Source organism: Syngnathus floridae, chromosome 13 (assembly GCF_059516105.1).
Source record: "Syngnathus floridae isolate MCC-2025c chromosome 13, RoL_Sflo_1.0, whole genome shotgun sequence".
Classification (NCBI taxonomy): domain Eukaryota; kingdom Metazoa; phylum Chordata; class Actinopteri; order Syngnathiformes; family Syngnathidae; genus Syngnathus; species Syngnathus floridae.
In genome coordinates, this window is record NC_142425.1 from 10,672,891 (window position 1) to 10,689,685 (window position 16,795).

Sequence of the window (16,795 nt, forward strand, 5' to 3'; positions counted from 1 at the left end):
AAATTTGTTTAAAATGTTTCGATTTTTTTCTTCTTTTTGTTCCAAAGATTGCACAGTTGCACTGCCTTTTGGTCTAAAGAGGAAAGGACAATCGGATTAACTTTGAAAGCCAATAGAAATAGGACTCCATGTGGGCAAACAATTTATAAAGCAATTAAAAGGAATCGCCTCAAATCTAACTTTAAATGACATATATAAAGTTTTTTTCCCCAGATCATATTATTTCATGAATTTAATGGGATTAAATAAAAAAAGTACTATCAGGAAAATCCAACATGGAAAAATCTCATGCACAATTAAATTTTTTGTTTTTCCCCCCCACTCTTCTACAGTTGTATATAGAATAGAATGATATAAATATTTACATACAGATATCACACAGATTGATATATGGAGACAGAAATGTTTCTCAATACACGCGATGAGATTTTGAACTCAGAAAAACAAGTCAAGAAACCGTTTCTCCTCTTCTGATTGATTTATTCAAAGTTGCAGCTTATTGGCTTTCATCCATTTTGTGCTTCTGACGCTGTTGCTGCGTCGGAAGTTTTTCCCTCTCCTTTTGCAAACGCGGCCGTTCATTGTGCTCACCTTCAGGCTGCTAACTTTCCTAAAGCAGGAATTCATCTGAGATTTGCGTGGATTTTCCGGGCGCTCTCATTGTTCTGTACGCCGGGCCCGCATTCAGCCCCCACTTTTAAGCTCCTCTCCAGATCTAACTCATCGCCTTTCCTCTCCATCATCCTCTTCCCGCCTGCAAACTTTATCCCTGCATCAGGACTCGAGGCGGCTCAGCCCGGGCGATTTATGAACCTCGTTGGGTTTTTAATCAGGTTTTAGAACGCCGGCGTGTTTGTCATTTCACTCCTCCAGTGGCCACTGCACAAGCCTTGTGCGTCAAGTCGAGGAGAAAGTTGACGCCTTCAGCCTTCAGAGCCCATTAACTTGTATCATTAAGCTTTCTTGAACTTCATGAATATATTAGCCGGCGTGGCCCGCGCGTGCTCGCTGTCAAGGTTAGCCCGCACGCGCGCTCATTTGGGTGAAATTAATCATTTTGATGTATGGCTTGGAATGGAGCGCTTCCAAGGGACTTCTGTGACTGGAGTAACAAAGCGAGCTGCCATTAGCCATCCTCCGAATTGCGACTCGGGTTGGCGGGGAGCGACCTTCTGCTCCGGGAAGAGTGAGGCGAATGACAATGCCACGCAGGCCTCACGTGCTGAACGTCAGCTGACAACTCCTCCTATGTTCCTTCCAAATTGTACGACTCTGCCTGGAGTAAAATTTTTGTCACACCCTAGCCACCCCACAGAAAAAAAGTCTTACTCCGCCCCTGGAAGTCCACCTGAGTTTTTTCAAAATCAAATGTCTGAAGTTTTTCTCTTTCTAGACAGGTATCGGACATGCTGATGCTTTCGCAGCTCCAGAACATCCTGGCAAGATCTGGTTTCTGTGAAGGTGACCGCAAGTTTTCTTCCCGAGTTTATCCCGACGTGTTCCTGCGGAGGCAACCCGAGGCCGCTCTCCCGAACGCCTCTTGCAGACGTTGACATATCGAGGTTGGCAGGTTTGTTTCCTCCCTCTTTCTCAGAGCCGCGCTTTGCTTATGCCCCTGGGGCTGCGGCCCAGCACAAGGGTTCCTATTGTCGGGTTCTAATCCAGGGGCTACACAGCTTTAGCAACATGGTGGGATAAAAGCCCATCAAACCACTACTTTACGGGGGAAAATCTTTCCTAATCCCTCGCTTTATGGAAACAAAAGGAGAGAAACAAGAGGAGAGAAAGAAATTGTGCAGGCGCAGGGCAAGAGCGGGAGCTAAGATGCAAAGAAGTAGTTTCTCTGGAGAAGCTAACCATTTTTGACAGGCTTTCACTAAAGGATTGACACAAAACGGACACCGGGATTCCAAAAAAGGGCCATTCGGAGTCTCTCTTTATGCTCAAGTTGAGCTTTAAGATCCTCGGCGGGATATGTTGAAATTAGCCAGATTAAATTCCACAACCGTATGAGGACTTGCCAGGGGGCACCTGTCAGATTTGCACGTCGGATGATGTCAACGACGGGATCTTGAACTTTGGCTCGGTGGGGGAAAGTCCCTTTCCCTGACCGTGACCTCAAAAAAGATCCCGGGTCTGGAAGGATTGAGCCGGTTCCATGTGTGGGAATTCCCCCAAAAGACGCTGAATGGCAGCGACAAACCCTAAGTCCGTTTGTACCAGCTCTCGGACGCGTCTGCTATTGTTTGAGCGGACCTCCCGCGTACGCGCGCGCCATCTTGCTTGCACGTACAGCGGACAAATCCCCGTGACCCCGTTTCACTGCCAATTCCAATTTGTATCTCGGACTTTCGCAATCCCAAGCGCCACGTTGCGCAAATGACCCGGTTCGGCACTTCATTTTCTAAATGCACCACCGGAGGACCATTTGAGTCCCAAGGAGGTGTGCGGAGATTGAGAACGGCTCGCTTTGTTCCGGTTTTTCAAGTCCATAAACTAGAATGGCTCCGAGGCTCTCGGGCCACGGTGATAATTTACAATAGCTGCCACCATACTTTCCTCACAGGATTTCTGGATTTTAAAATTCAATATACATCATGGGCACAAATGGACTTTAGTGGAATGCTATTTTCCCACCGAGCACCTCCTTACACACTGCCCTGTTACCCCCTGGAAGGGGGTAATTAAGAGATAACAGACTAGGGATGCTCATGAGGGAATGAGTGATTAGTGATTCATTACATGAGCTTAGAAAGAGCAAAAAGGAGGAAGTGGTCTAGTCGGGGGGGCTGACGGTGCGACTGGAGAAATTGCCAATGGATTTATCTTGGGGTAATTAACCAGCACCCAGGGGAAGACTGGGGATCAACCCAAAATGGCGTCCACACATGACCACACTCTCTCGCCCCCTGTTGGCCAAGCGCCATCGTATTGCCCTCTAAGAACAACGTGCACGGCGCACACAATGGCTCCCATCCACTATTTGACTCCCGGTGATCCTATAAAGTCCATATTCCCGTCTTCATAGTCCTCCCAAAGCCAGGCTCCCATCCCGGGGTAATCCTCTCTGGTCCTCATGAGCCGCACAAAGCGGCGCACTCTTACACGGAGAAGTTGGGTTTTCTCCATCTGTTTTTATCTGATTTGGGAGCACTTAGAAACAGCTCCGAGTCTTTACGCTATTCAAACAGGCGATAGTGCGAGCTAGCTCTCGACATCTGTCTTTTGTGGTCAAATCTGCGCTAAAGCATCTGCGGGTCATGTGGATTGCGACATTTAGAGAATTGAAGCTCATCTGTGCAGCTTAAGCGCAGTCTTGTCTTATAGGCCTTCATCGCAATAATGGCCACTGCTATATTTAAGTTAGCATGCACATACGTTCCTTTTGTAAGCTTTATTACTGCCTGGTGTTGTTTGGAGAAATGAGCATCAGGGATTGTTTTTATTGTTGCTTTATAATCTGGTTTTAAACCGTGCTCTACAAAAAAGCCTTCTTAGGAAAGCTTTGGCTGACCTCCAAAGAAGAATCGCAGCCGCCAGTAGGCCCATGGAGCTAGCGGTCGCCGCCTGACTGGCAGGTATGTCAGAGTCCATGAGGGCAATATCTTATCATTAATTGTACCCTTTTGGATTATTCTTCGTTCATTTCTGGTTCTGTTTTGCTGTTCAGAATTGTTATATCTCTGCTTTAACGTGGTTATAATGTAATGGAATGAATCTGCACACAAACTTATTCGATTTGCCAATATAGTACTACTGATTCTGAAGGAACTGGGCAGATTCGATTCAATTTGATTCCATTCGATTCGATTAGACTCAATCTGATTCGATTCAGTTTGATTCGATTCAATTTGATACAATCATATTAGATTTAATTAGATTTGATTAGGTAAAATCATATTAGATTCGATTAGAAATTACAACTATAATGTCTTATTTCGTTGTGCTAAAAGAATCGAAGCTCTGTTGGTTTTTGTTTTATTTTCCAAGAATAAGCAAGTGGGATACATGCGGACATAATAGGCTTGCTATTATTAGTATATTAGAGTCATGACTATGAATGAGATGAATGAGCTGCGCTAACACACGAGGGAGTGTCACGGAAGTTGATGACAGTGCAGTAAAAAGACGCTTGGGGACTTCTCACTCACTCCCCGTCACTGACATGATAAAGTGGCCGCATTCACTTTGTGTGTGTCAGAGCCGACCCGTCCCATCAGATGGTTATGAATAATGTATTGATAGCCAGCCCCCTCTGGTATAGTCCTCCCAATCCCGCCATGTGCGTCACTTGTGTTTAGTCTACCCAGCTGGCGGAGGTCGCACACGCACGCACACATTTTCAGTCAGTCCCACGAGAGCCGCGTGTGTCCATGTTCCCTTTTCATTCATCAATCGCCGGCCCAAAGTGTTTAACACCAACAATGAGGCTGTTAAGAGGCCCCTCACGATGTGGCGGCAGTGCTGATAATTACCCAAACATGAAGTTGTCAGTCTCCTACTCAGCATCTGCCCCCCCCCCCCTTTTTTTTTTTCCTCCTATTTTTTTTTTTAAATGTATGCCGAGGCAAGCGTGACACAGAGATGGACAGTAATTGGTGAGATTGATTTTTAAACGCATGTTCATTCGGCTCCTTCCTTTGTGCGGAGGGAGCATTTTCATTAAGCCTGATAAATGCTTCAGTGTGTTTAATGTCACACTCACTAAATTTAATGTCCTCATCGTTTTCTTTATGTTATATCAAAAGACCCGCTCACTCAATTAATCGTTATTATATCCAGTCAGCAACCCTCATCTTAATTCCACATTAATTGAATGTGTAAGAATTAGGCGACGCATTTTCTAACTAATTTTTTGTAGTCAAGTTGCATTTAAGGGATCTCAAACAAGACCCCCAATATATTTTTTATCAGTTTCGCTGACCTAAATGGCTAGACGTTTACCACAGATGGCTTCTTAAAAAAAAAAGAAGCCCAAAAGCAAACAGGAAGTCGGCCATCTTGATTTGAAGCTAGCCAAGCTAACAGACCAACCCAACATGAGCGTTTGTGAGGCTAATTGTCTTCTATGGAAGTTAAGCTATTTTAAACTACAAAGTTCAAAACGTAACACTCCGAGGTTTTTATTAGTGGCGAACAGCGCCACGCAAACAAACCCGCCAAGCGCAATGGCATCGCCTGGAAACTCATGAGGCTAATCCATGATATTGATCAGTGCGTTTCCTATGGGTCCCTGTAATCCATCAAGCTAACAATGTGGGATAGGCCTAATTTATATCATCTGAAAGGTGTAATCAAAGATGAATGAGCCCCAGCGTGATAGAAATGTGCGCTGGGTCATAATTTCTGTGAGTAATGATAGAAGAGCAGAGAGAGAAACAACAAGTCCAAACAACATCCAAACTTCTCAAAAAGGAAAGTTATTCAATTCAAAATCAAAACAAAAAAAAAATGGCCATTGAATCATATACCTGAGGCGCCACATGAAAATCAGCCAGTGTCTTAATCTTACACCAAAACACGCGTGTTCGTCGAATTAGCAACACAAAACCGAGCTCCGTGGAACATGTTGACCCCGGAGCCAGAAAAATGGCGGCGAGGGAGTGTGTGTAAATATAAGTGTAAATATATGTGAACGTTTCCCCCATTTAAGAAGTGCAACCCTTTAAATAAGGCCAAGAATAATCTGTTTCCCTCACGGCGGCCGATCCGGCGGAGGGATTTGCGGAAACATTCGCCAGTTTGACACAGATCTACATAATCATTTTAAGTTCCTCGCCGCTCCTTCCAATGATTCTGCTGCTGTCACTTTAGATACCGCTAAAACTGATTTGGGCGCCCTAATCTCCCGCTATTTCTTAGACTGGAAAAATCTCTAATATTATAAGGAGATTATTTCATTTATAATTGATTGAGTGCATTTGCCAGAGTGCCACTTCAAAGTTGGCTGAATTAAAGACGCCGTTAAGACGCCCCGCCCGGCGCCGGGCGCGGCCACCCGGTCCAGGGGTGGTGGGACTGCATGTGCGGATGTTGTGTGTGATTATGCAGAATTCTTAAAGTGGACTCGAGGTGGCAGTTTAGCAGCAGGCAAATGGATTCAAATGTAGATAATATTGATACCACGCTTGGTGATGATATTGATGGATGCCAGTGCAATGAGGTGGAGAATCGTTTTTTTTTTTCTTTCTGTATATAGCGCTGTGAGCTCATTAAATGATACATGAAATTAATTAATGGCTTTCAAAGGGCTTGTTTACTTATTTATACTTGATTGAGTAGATTTTCACCTGCTGTTTTTGGAGAAATTATTATTATTATTATTACCTGATGTAATGAATCTCATTTTTGAAGGCCTGAACATAAATTAAAATTTGCACACACATCAGGCCTGGCGGAAAAAAAAATATTGAAGTCATACAGAAGTATAAAAAAATGTTGTAGCACCTTCCATAGATGACTTTACTTTTGCTTCCTTGGTTTAATTGATTTAAGTTTGCTTCTTGTTGCCTAGCGACATTGATTACCGATTATTATGATTTCAGTATCAGCAAGTCTGGTATGGGACTTTTTTTGCGAGTTTGGTTTCCGTCTGCGCAGCCCTCAAAAGACTGAATTAATTTCCGAAATCAAAACTCGATTCACAAATGGACCCTAATGAGTGGCTTCCTCTGGCGCTGCTATTTGTCTGAGGTTGAGGGGGGGGGGGGCGTAAGAGGGATCAAGCGATGCCCAATTTCCCAAATTGAAAAAGTCAAAAGCCAACGTGGATCAGCCGCGTATTCATTATCCGCACAGCCGTCTTAATTGGAATTCAATTTAGCCGACGCTCTCGGCTAAATTGGCTCCGCTTGATGGGACCTAAAGTACATTTGAGCGGCCTTAGCTACACTTGTCACATGATCAAATGGGGGCAATACGACGCAAATGTATGGCTTCTATATTTTTTTTGTGCCCCTTTTAAAAACAGCTGCCAACCTCTCTCGCTCTCAATTTTTTGCTTTCATGTCATTTAGATGAATGGTTAATAAGGCAGAGCGTTAAGAGGATTGCGACGTGGTCGGGCTATAGCTGCCGGACAGGGGGAGGGGGTGTCACACTATCTAAGGCACTGGGATATAGTATGGGGTGGGGGGGCATTGACTGGTTACAATACTGGGCTGAGCATCCTCCGCACTGTCAAAACTCATTTAGTCAGAACTAAGCACTCCAATAGGCCATATCGTCTTCTATGGTCTTGAAAGACTCACTATCTCTGTCTGCATTAATAAAGACCCTTAAAGACCAATGAGGGAGATCCAAGACAGATGAGGAATCTGGGCAGGTTTTTAGGGTACATTCGTAGAAAGAGCTTATGAAGAAGAAAAGGCTTTCAGAGAATGAGAGATATTCAAGTCTCGGACAGGTGGAGCTCTTCTAGATGTGTCCTCAAGCAACTGTGAGGACGGACAAAGGTTCAGTTTTTACTGTCTCCCTTCTTGTCTTGTATAAATTGAGCATGAAATAGACTGGCCGTTCTTCATTTGTCGTAGCCACTCCGATAAAATGTGTCTTTCCTTTCAGACAGCGACAAACGAACACCATAACTCCTTTTAGGTTAACTAAAGGCACCATGTCCCTGGGCTTTGTGAGGCCTGTTTGCTTTGCACACGTCGTGTTTTTTTGGGGCTCCTCGCCACTCTTAAGTCCTTTTCAGGGAGTTTACCAACGCCCGTAGAAAGCCTTGGCTATGTTTGCTTTGGGGAATAGTCCGCTGACAGAGTAGCGTGTCGGCGCACGGGGCCCGAAGTGCTTCCGCCGCTCCCGGCGAAAGAAGCCGCCCCTTCCTTCACCGATAATCTGTCACACCACCTCCGGGATAAAACCCCGCAAAGATTTTGACACACTTCTGTCAGGGTTCACGCTTAGTTTCCTGCCAGTCAGACCTAGCAGAGGTGATGTTGTCATCTGGACACCTTTGCTAAGCTAGAAAACACGCTTGACTACTCGAGGCCTATTTCTTTTTAAACTGCGAAATGATGCTGTTTGCTTTTTAGGGTGTCTTTGTTAGTCAAAAACCAGCATAAAGTTCCTTCGATAGGTGTCCATGTTGTCATGTCAGTCCGTCACGGGCCGTCACGCTCGAGGCGCTTCGGGAAGGCCCGAGGACGAGGTGGCGTATTTGGCGTGGCCTGTCGGAGGTTTAATTCCCGCGCTGGCGTCGGAGGCGTCGGCTCGCATATTCAGATTTGGGCCGGGCTGCCATGTGGGCTCGGAGATACTCTCCCCCCCCCTGCCCTCCCTCATGCTCCATTCAGGGGCTTGTGAGGAGCCTCGGCATGGCGTTTAAAAAGGAGATTAAGTTTCCTGCAGAAAGCAAAGCTCCTTAAGGGGGTATCTGTGTGCCTCTCAGCCGCTTGGTCAGTCAGGGATGCGCCGGGGGGTGGGAGGGCGTCTCGAGGCAGTAGACGGCAAGTGTGTGGGGGGGGGGGGGGGGGGCTGACCTCACTCCCAACCTCTGGCAAGCCGTCACCTGCACTGGCCAACAATGAACCACAAAGATGTCATCACCTAGACGGCTGTTTACAGATTTTTAAATGTTTTTGGGAACACCCACTTCATCCAACCTATCGAGTGTGACTTTAAACCCCCCCCCCCCAACCCCCCTTTGCGACTAAAACCTTTCCCGTACTCTGAATGATGAAAATCACCCGTTTGGATTAGGCCAGGAGTCAGTTAGTGATATGAGATGTCTAAGCGTGCATTCAGATTGTAGATTAGAATAAAATTGAAAATATTGAAATCTACCCTTGAAAAGGCTTTGGTATGATCCTCTGAGCCAAAGTTGACCGAATGGAGAAGAGGAAAAAAACCCTTACGTGTTCTTTTAGTTGATTAGCAATACTGATGACGGGCTTGAATGAAAGAGCGGCCAAAAAAAAAAAAAAAAAAAGAGCCTTATCTGCTCTATTCAGCAAAGGCCTCGCCTGGGAAGCGCTGTCAGATCCTGCCAATAGCCATAATGGGCCCTAATTCCACATCAATGCAGCCTAAATGAAGTGTCACCAGAAGATTGATCTTCTCAGATGAAGGTTGTTCTTCTACCTCCTCCGCAAACACCCTCGGGTCCTCAGTGACGGGCCGAGCCGTTGCTACCTGGGCCTTCAGTGGGGACTTAACTAACTTAATCCACGTCGACATCATAGAAAATGTGATATCATGATAACAATTATCTGGAGCAGTTTATAATACAAATATTTATGTAAATAATATGGCAAAAATGTGTGTGTGCGATGGCAAAAAAAAATCTTAAATATATTAAAATAAATCATTTTCCGCATGCTCGTGGCTAATGTTTGAAGGTTGTCTAATATTTGCTAGGCCGCTTTTGATGAAGGCGCGTCGGCTCGTCGTCTTGTGTTGTCTGACAGGTGCACGGGTGCCATCATGCCGCCGGCGGGAGACTTTGCGGGGAGCTTAAACACGAGCAGTCCTCCTACCGTACACATCTAAACCCCCCATTTTGCTCCTTTGCGTGAGTAATTCTTGTCCACAGAAGTGGATTTTTACTCTCTGTCACTTTGAAAGCGCTACTTTCTCCTCTTTGCCGAGCATTAGGCTAATCGCGCGCTAATTCTTAACTTGTGCGAATATACTGGGTGGCGTTGGGCTCGCTTTGCCTCAACGGTACTCGAGGCCATGTCATTCCAGCACTAACAAAATTATATTAATGCTATTTTAATCACTTATATGTGATGTTATTGACAATACAAGATGCATTTTATATATTGGATGGATTTAAATTTGGACTCCAGTCTAATGATTTTGATGTCATTTGATGTTGCAGTTACATTGAGGCAATGCTACGAGGCTAACAGTAAAAAACATCAGACTTTTTCCCGAGTTAATTGGAACTCGCCAGATAGCGTGTGTGTGTAAGCAAATTCAAGCAGTGTGTACTCGCGAGCCAGCAGGCCCTCGGATGAGCTTCCCAGGAGAGGCGTCAAGTGTGTCGGTGTCACTTTGATTAAGGCTAACACGGCGGCTTTTGGCACATGTGGTCAGGTTAATGAAACTCAGTGAGAAGGCACTTCTCCCGTTTCCTTCCCCACCGCCAAGCTGCGGGTGACGGGATGAGGTTCACCGATTCTCTCCAAACAACTTTCCCTCATCGCAGGACAGTCTCCAAATATTGCGATAATATAACTATTTTTTTCCATTGGCAAAAGCAAGGCAGTATGTTACTGTTTTTGTTTTTAAATAAGGTCTTAGTGTCTGATATCTGCATCACAAATACAGATAGATTGATATAAAAACAAAAAATTGTTGCCACAAATAAAACCCACGCTTTGTCAAAAATAAATGAAAAATATCTTCTGGACTTCTATAGCTGCCCAACAAGGTGCCCGACTTAAAATACATGAAGCACAAACACATGACTCGCTCTTGACTGCATTTTGTTGTCTGGAATTCGTTATTTTCATCGCAGACAGGCTTCATTGTAAAACAAAAAAAAATTACTGTGATACACGTTGGAAGATTCCACCAATCAAAAGGCAACCCCCTTCGTCCACCCACTTGCGTTCTTCTCCCGCATCTCACCGAGGTTATCGAGACAGCGGCTCAAGTCCTTTAAAATGTTTCTCTTTGCTCCCTCTTTCTTTGCAGGCCAAAGTGGAGAATAAGTGACACAATTGGAGGGCATCCTGTCCCTTTAAGAGGGGTGGGATGAGGGGGGGAGAACCCTTCTAATCTTTACCTCTCCACTCAGGCCCTGGATTTATACATTTCCTGCAATCTCAAAGCCGTCTTGATTTTGAGGGAGTGTGTGAGAGAGGAAGTGTACAACTGGCAAGAGGTGCAACGGGGAGGTGGGGGTATGCGTGAGTTGAGGGTGGGATAGGGGGGCTTGCGGTTTGTTTGTGCTGTCCTTTAGAAAAAGAGCTTACGGGTTGAGCAGAAGAAACGCGGGGAGCTAATGTGAAGATTTAGGACTTTCTCCGAGGCTTGGCCCCGTCTAAGCTCTGTTTGCTTGAGCCGTTTGTGGGGTCCTGCTCGCGCTAAACCCAGATTAATATTCCCCCCATATCCAAGCGGCCCAGACACCGGCACCCGGCCTCGCTTGCCCCCCCACCCCACCCCAAGACCCTGCCTCCCCACAAGCACACACCTCACACCCAACCCTTCCCTGCGTGTCTTTTCTGGCCCGGCTCGTCTCCTTTTCCTAATCCAAGTCCGCCGCCTCTCATCTTGCTCTTTATCTGCTCTAAGTAAGCACCTTTCTCATGGTTGCTTTTCATAAAGGGGGGTTGGGGCGGAGTGTAAATATGTTTATACCTCCCCTTACCCCCTCACTCCCCCATCCTCCTCACTGACCTCTTTGCGCTGTTATTATCTGAGCCAGAAATTGCTTTTAGCAAGTTCGCTAAGGGGAGCAAGGCTTGTCTTAATATTGGTTATACATAAGATGCAAAAAAACAAATATAAATAATATCATAATAAATAATATTGTCCTATAAGTGTATGATAATTTATTATGATTTAACTGTTGCTACTCGTATCCAAGTCCCTCATAAGAGTTGCAAAAAAGTCGGAAAGAATAACAAATGCATTTTGAGCTGAGAGAGAAAGGAGGGGGGGGTGAATTTGGCGTGCTAAACAGGCGGGCTAAACCCATTACCTAAGTGTTCTTTATCTTCCCATATGCTTTTGTTGTTTAATCAGCTTTGTATCTCTCCAAATCCTGGATTGAGATAACAAACAAATGGATGAGCTCAACTCGCAGAAAAAATAAAAAGCCTTTCTGCTGGCATCTTAGAAGCCATTCCCGGTGCCGCCTCACGGTCAGAGTACAAAAGACTTTTATTTCTTTCGTTTTTTTTGCCGTCGCCATTTTTGGCCCGGCCCATTGTGCCGCGCTCACCTAAAATCGCCCCTCGTGTCTCCCTGCGAGCGGCCGGCGGACTCGATGGAGGAGAGAGAAAAGGCCCGAGTCGACAGATTTGTACTCGACGAGTTCTCTTCTTTCGTCTTCTCCATAAGAAAAGGAGGATTCCGCTTCCAGATTAGCGTTGGCATTCAAAACTGAGCGGGGAGCCACCGAAGCTTCACTGCTTCTCCGGCACTCCTTATCAGATTTATTTCTGATTTGGACTGATGCTTGCAGTTGCTTTTTTTTTTTAGGGGGCGTCACATAGTTCACACACAAAAAAAAACTTAAGGCCAAAATAGAACTAGGTCTTCTCGTAGTTGAACTTTTTGTCACCAATTAAAATCAAATCAAAGGTTATTTGATAGTCTCAAAATTAATAACAGAAAAAATATCCCCAAAATGTATATACTTTTTTTATTTTATTTAATTTAAATTCAACTAAATACATATCAGCTCTTTTTGGGAAAGCACTCTTATTTATGACTGCTAAAAGTAACACAAAAAAATATCGCCTCACTTCTTTTCCCGAGCTCCCAAAGTTCCACCTGAAGTGAGATGTTCACTTTCATTTGGGGGGGGGGGATGACACACGGAAACAATCGTGGCCGAGATAGCGATGATGAGTACGCTCCACCACCGTGTGCATCTCACACTTGAATTCCCTCAGGGTAGAGTGGCTCATCGCCGTTGCCCCATACACACACACACACACCGCGCGGTAATGCTGGAAGGGAAACAGCCCTCATTTATTATCGCCATGCCTCGTCTGGTCCCCTCGGTTCAGCGGGTGCGGCGCCAAAGCACGCCTTCCGCCGCCGATGTCACACAATTACCTCTTAAGTGCTCAAACAAATAGAGCGACCCGACGAGTGACATCAAATCAAAACTGTCACAGGTGATTGAGTCTAGTCATCAAGGCGGACCGCCCGCTACCTGTCAGTGTGATGACTGCTTTATAACCGAGCTCTAATAATACCCCCCCCCCCCTCCATCCCTCCCTTCCCACCATCATATTGAAGTTGGGCATCAAGTACGACGGCGTGCCCTCCTTCCCGCTCCCACTCGGGATTCAAGATGGAGAAAAGCGCCCGGCAGATGGCTCGGGATGATGAGGACAAAAACCATAGAAGGGAGATTGAAATTTTCCATTCTCCCTCAACTGTGGCCGTTCCCAGTTGACTGGCTTCTTGGAATGCAGGAGAAAGAGAAAACCAGCCCTAGATATAAAGTAGATAGGATTATAGATCTACAAAAAGTTCCCTTTATGACCTATTGTGGGTTATTTCTGACCCAACTATTTTTAGACTGTACGATAAGTTTGACATTCTGACTGGGACCCAAATGTCAGCTCCCTAAATGACTCCTTGGTGGCGCATCACCCAAAGGAACAACAAAAACATCAAGACGACGCGAGGGGACATTAGTGATGATGATGTCGTCGTTGTCTGATGTAAATTGGAAAATGACACAGTCAACAGTCACGGCTGGCTGGCTGGCTGGCTCGCTGCCGCCGCTGCTGCCACCGCCTTGACACTGACAAATGGAATATTTCAGAGGACTTAATCAGAGGAAATGGGGTTTGGTCTGCAGGTGACACGCGTGCCGCTCCGGCGCTCGCGCAGAGAAAACCGATTGCCTGCTTTGACACCGCCGCCGTCTGTCTCTCCCACCTTTTGCCTCTCACGCGACATGAGGACATCACAAATATTAGCGGTCGGAAATAGCAAAGTGCAAATATTTCCTTCCTGTACTTAAGAAAACTTTTCAGATAGTTGCACTGATTCTTAAATAAAACATGTCCAAATTTATTGCATCATCCAAATTAAAATTCCCCCATGTCTCTTCTGCTACTTTTTCCCTGAAGATCAATTTGAATCAGTCAATCGTTTTTTATCCTAAATACGAACGCGTTGAATCAAACCGAATCAAATTTGTTCACTTTTGAAATGTGCCATTCTTGAAAGAAAAAAAAAAATGCTGTTATATAAGCAAGTATGTATAGTTCGCTACTTCCTGACACTGACAAAAACTAGACTAAGTCCTTTGCTGCAACTCCATCACGACGTGCGCACGGTTCTGATTAGCTGCCAGCAGCCCGGTATGAATCACGGCACGGGGGCCCGCTGCCCTGTCGCGCCAGCTGCAGATCAATGATAATTACCACCTTGACACGAGTACGCTTATTACTGAACAGGATCAGGGACCGGGGGCCCCGAAATGCGCTGGCCTTAGGGTCCGATCGATAGTCCGGGAAAAATGGCTCTTCGGGGCCTGAGATTGGACTTTGGTGCCAAACAAGCCAGAACAGCCTTCACGCATGACAGCTTAGGTGGAGATATGCGTCCTAACGCTCCTTTCTCGCTCACCTCGGTGCTCCATCTTGTCACGCGGCGTTACGGGCCGACGAGACGTCAACGCCTCGGGCCTTGAGATGTGTTAACAAGAAGTGAGTGATCAGGGCGAGCGTGTTGCGACAATAATGTCTTGCTTTATTAGAACGAAAGAAAAAAGAGAGGGCCCGGTAACGTGACCTGAGGTTTGCCACCGAGCGCCGAGATTAAACGTTGCCGTGCACACACAAACAAGGCGGGAATAAGCACATCAATGAGTAGAAGTGATGCTGATCCGTCTATGGCAGGCCTCATCTTCTTTTCTCTTTGATTTTTTTTTTTTTACCGTTTCCCTCCTCCAGATCCCTTGTTTTTTTTCTCCCCCTCTCTCCATTTTTTTTTTAATCCGGTCACACCTGTAATCGGGCTGTGCGACAGGAAACTTCAGAGAATCAATTAGTCGGCGCCTTATCCCGCAGCCAATACGATTCCTCTCGACTTGAGCCGCAAACTCCTTCTATCAGGAGTCATTCTGGCTGCCTAACACCCAGACTCCTCTCTCCTGAGCCCGGATACGTTTGACTCTAAGCTTCTAAAACGTTGACAACCCAAAGCGCCTTTCTCTCGCAGCCAGCCTCACCCCGGCCCTTTTTTTTCCTCTCCGTTTTCCGAATCTTTAGGTGTCGCCGTCACCGCTAAATAAGCATAGGGGGGTCGTTTATGTTGTTGTTTTGATGCCTTTTGGTGTTTCAGACACAATTAAGTCAACATTTTGGGCAAAAAAGCCCTTTATTATTTTGTGGTTTTTTTTTCTTCTTTATTTGGCTCAACGTCACGCAATTTTGGGGATTCTAAAAATTTCACCCAAAAAATTGGGTCAGTCCCAATTTGACCCAATCTGGGTTATTTTTAAAGCCCTGTTTTTGGAGTGCCATGAGCTAATAGGAAAGTAGTAATTGTTGTCAAAGCAGTATGTAGGTTTTGTGTCCATTTCTGCATTTCACTTTACGCTTTTTCTGATTCAAATATAACCAAAATAACTTCTCAGGGAAAATATTACTTCAAATCAAATTTGAGAGTTGTCCAATCAAATTAGACTTTGGTGGAGGTCAACACTTGATTTAAATTGGAGGTGTACACCACTCTGACCTCCATAATCCGGATTCTCGGGGGCACACGTCAACACAAAACCTCTCCTCGGTGTTGTATACAAGCCACAAAGAAAAGCTTCTCCACTCTATCGAAGGTGTTGGATGATGGCTGCGGTGCGGCTTAAGCGACAGGTAAATTGCAGGTTAAGTGGAGAACACCGTCTCTTAACAAGAGACTCCGGGCTCCTCTAAATCCTCCTTAGTCTCTAATCTGAATACAAAAGAAAAGGGGCAGGGGATTAAATCTGACCCCTCAATGTTCTTGTTTGTTCCAGATTCCGTTTGAGGAGGAGGCAGAGGAGGTCCGCCTTTGAATCGTCACTTGGATTTTGAGAAAGGAGCCACCTGAGTCCCGGCCAGGAGCTCTTTTTCCTCCGTCGTCCTTTTTTCTTTGCGAAGGCAGATGCAGAGCAAACAAGCGCGCAGCTCCGAATGGAGCTTTGCACCAGACTTTGATACGTCTCTAATCTTCACTAAACTGTCCCCACTGGTTTTAACGCCCGTACGCATTAGCCTATGTCTTAAAACTTAAGAGTTTATCGTTAGCCGCTAAATTTAGACGCCTTGACTTAAGACTCGGAATGCGTGTGCATATATACAGCGTGCAAAATTACAAACCTTCCCGAGTGTAACAAAGGATGTGAACTGTGCTTTTGTTTTGAAATCAAATCACTCATTGGCTGCCTTGAGGGATAACTTGGGAGACACTTTGCTGTTAAAAGGAGGTCAACCATGCATGTTATTTTCTATTGTTTGTTTTTGCCCCTTTTTTTTTTGCTTATTATTTTTTACATATTATTTTGCTGATTATTTTTACTTATTATTTTACTTATTATTTTTTACTTGTACTTATTATTTACAAGCTGTTTTTGTCTTAGTTTTGTTTTTTGCCCTTATTTTTGCTGATTATTTTTTACTTTTTATTCTTTACTTATTATTTACAAGCCATGTTTTTATCTTAGCTTCATTGGCCATCATTTTTACATCACACACTTCTGCCATTTTGTTACCTTTGCTGTCACCTGTGCTTTATTTTTAGTACGCCATCTCCTCTCCAGCCAAGTCCCCCCTTGGAGAGTCCCCCTCTCCGTCTTTATTCCGCAGCAACCCGCCTGTCAAAAAAAACGTCCCCGATGGGCTCGGCCGGTAAATTCCCCAACTTAAAACCCATTAGCGAGCTATCAGCCCGGCCATAATGCAGTCTAACCACCTCATTTACCTAAGTGTCAAGTGCTGTCAAGAACCACGGGCCTAGAGACGGACCTCGAGTGGGTCTGCTTGGAGGCATCACACACACACGCGCGCACACACCCAGTCCTCATCAAAACCAGCAAAGGACGCTCGCCTGTCACACTGGGGGTGAGAGACTTTTGGAATGAAAATGGCAAGTATTTCATTTACCA

General features: G+C 45.3%; 1 protein-coding gene across 5 annotated transcripts in view; it reads left to right on the forward strand.

Moving 5' to 3' along the window:
• The window catches only part of faah (fatty acid amide hydrolase), a 30,836-nt gene extending 14,763 nt beyond the window's left edge, over positions 1 to 16,073 (forward strand). Inside the window, exons 17-20 of one of the 5 annotated variants that reach the window (XM_088393344.1) lie at positions 1,394 to 1,570; positions 3,490 to 3,578; positions 9,411 to 9,514; positions 15,668 to 16,073. The gene's annotated coding sequence lies outside the window, so the exon portion shown is untranslated. Of the gene's footprint in view, positions 1 to 1,393; positions 1,571 to 3,489; positions 3,579 to 9,410; positions 9,515 to 10,647; positions 11,499 to 15,667 lie in introns of those variants that run through there. The other 4 variants (XM_088393346.1, XM_088393347.1, XM_088393343.1 and 1 more) reach the window with 4 other exon arrangements.
• Positions 16,074 to 16,795: the final 722 nt, after the last annotated feature.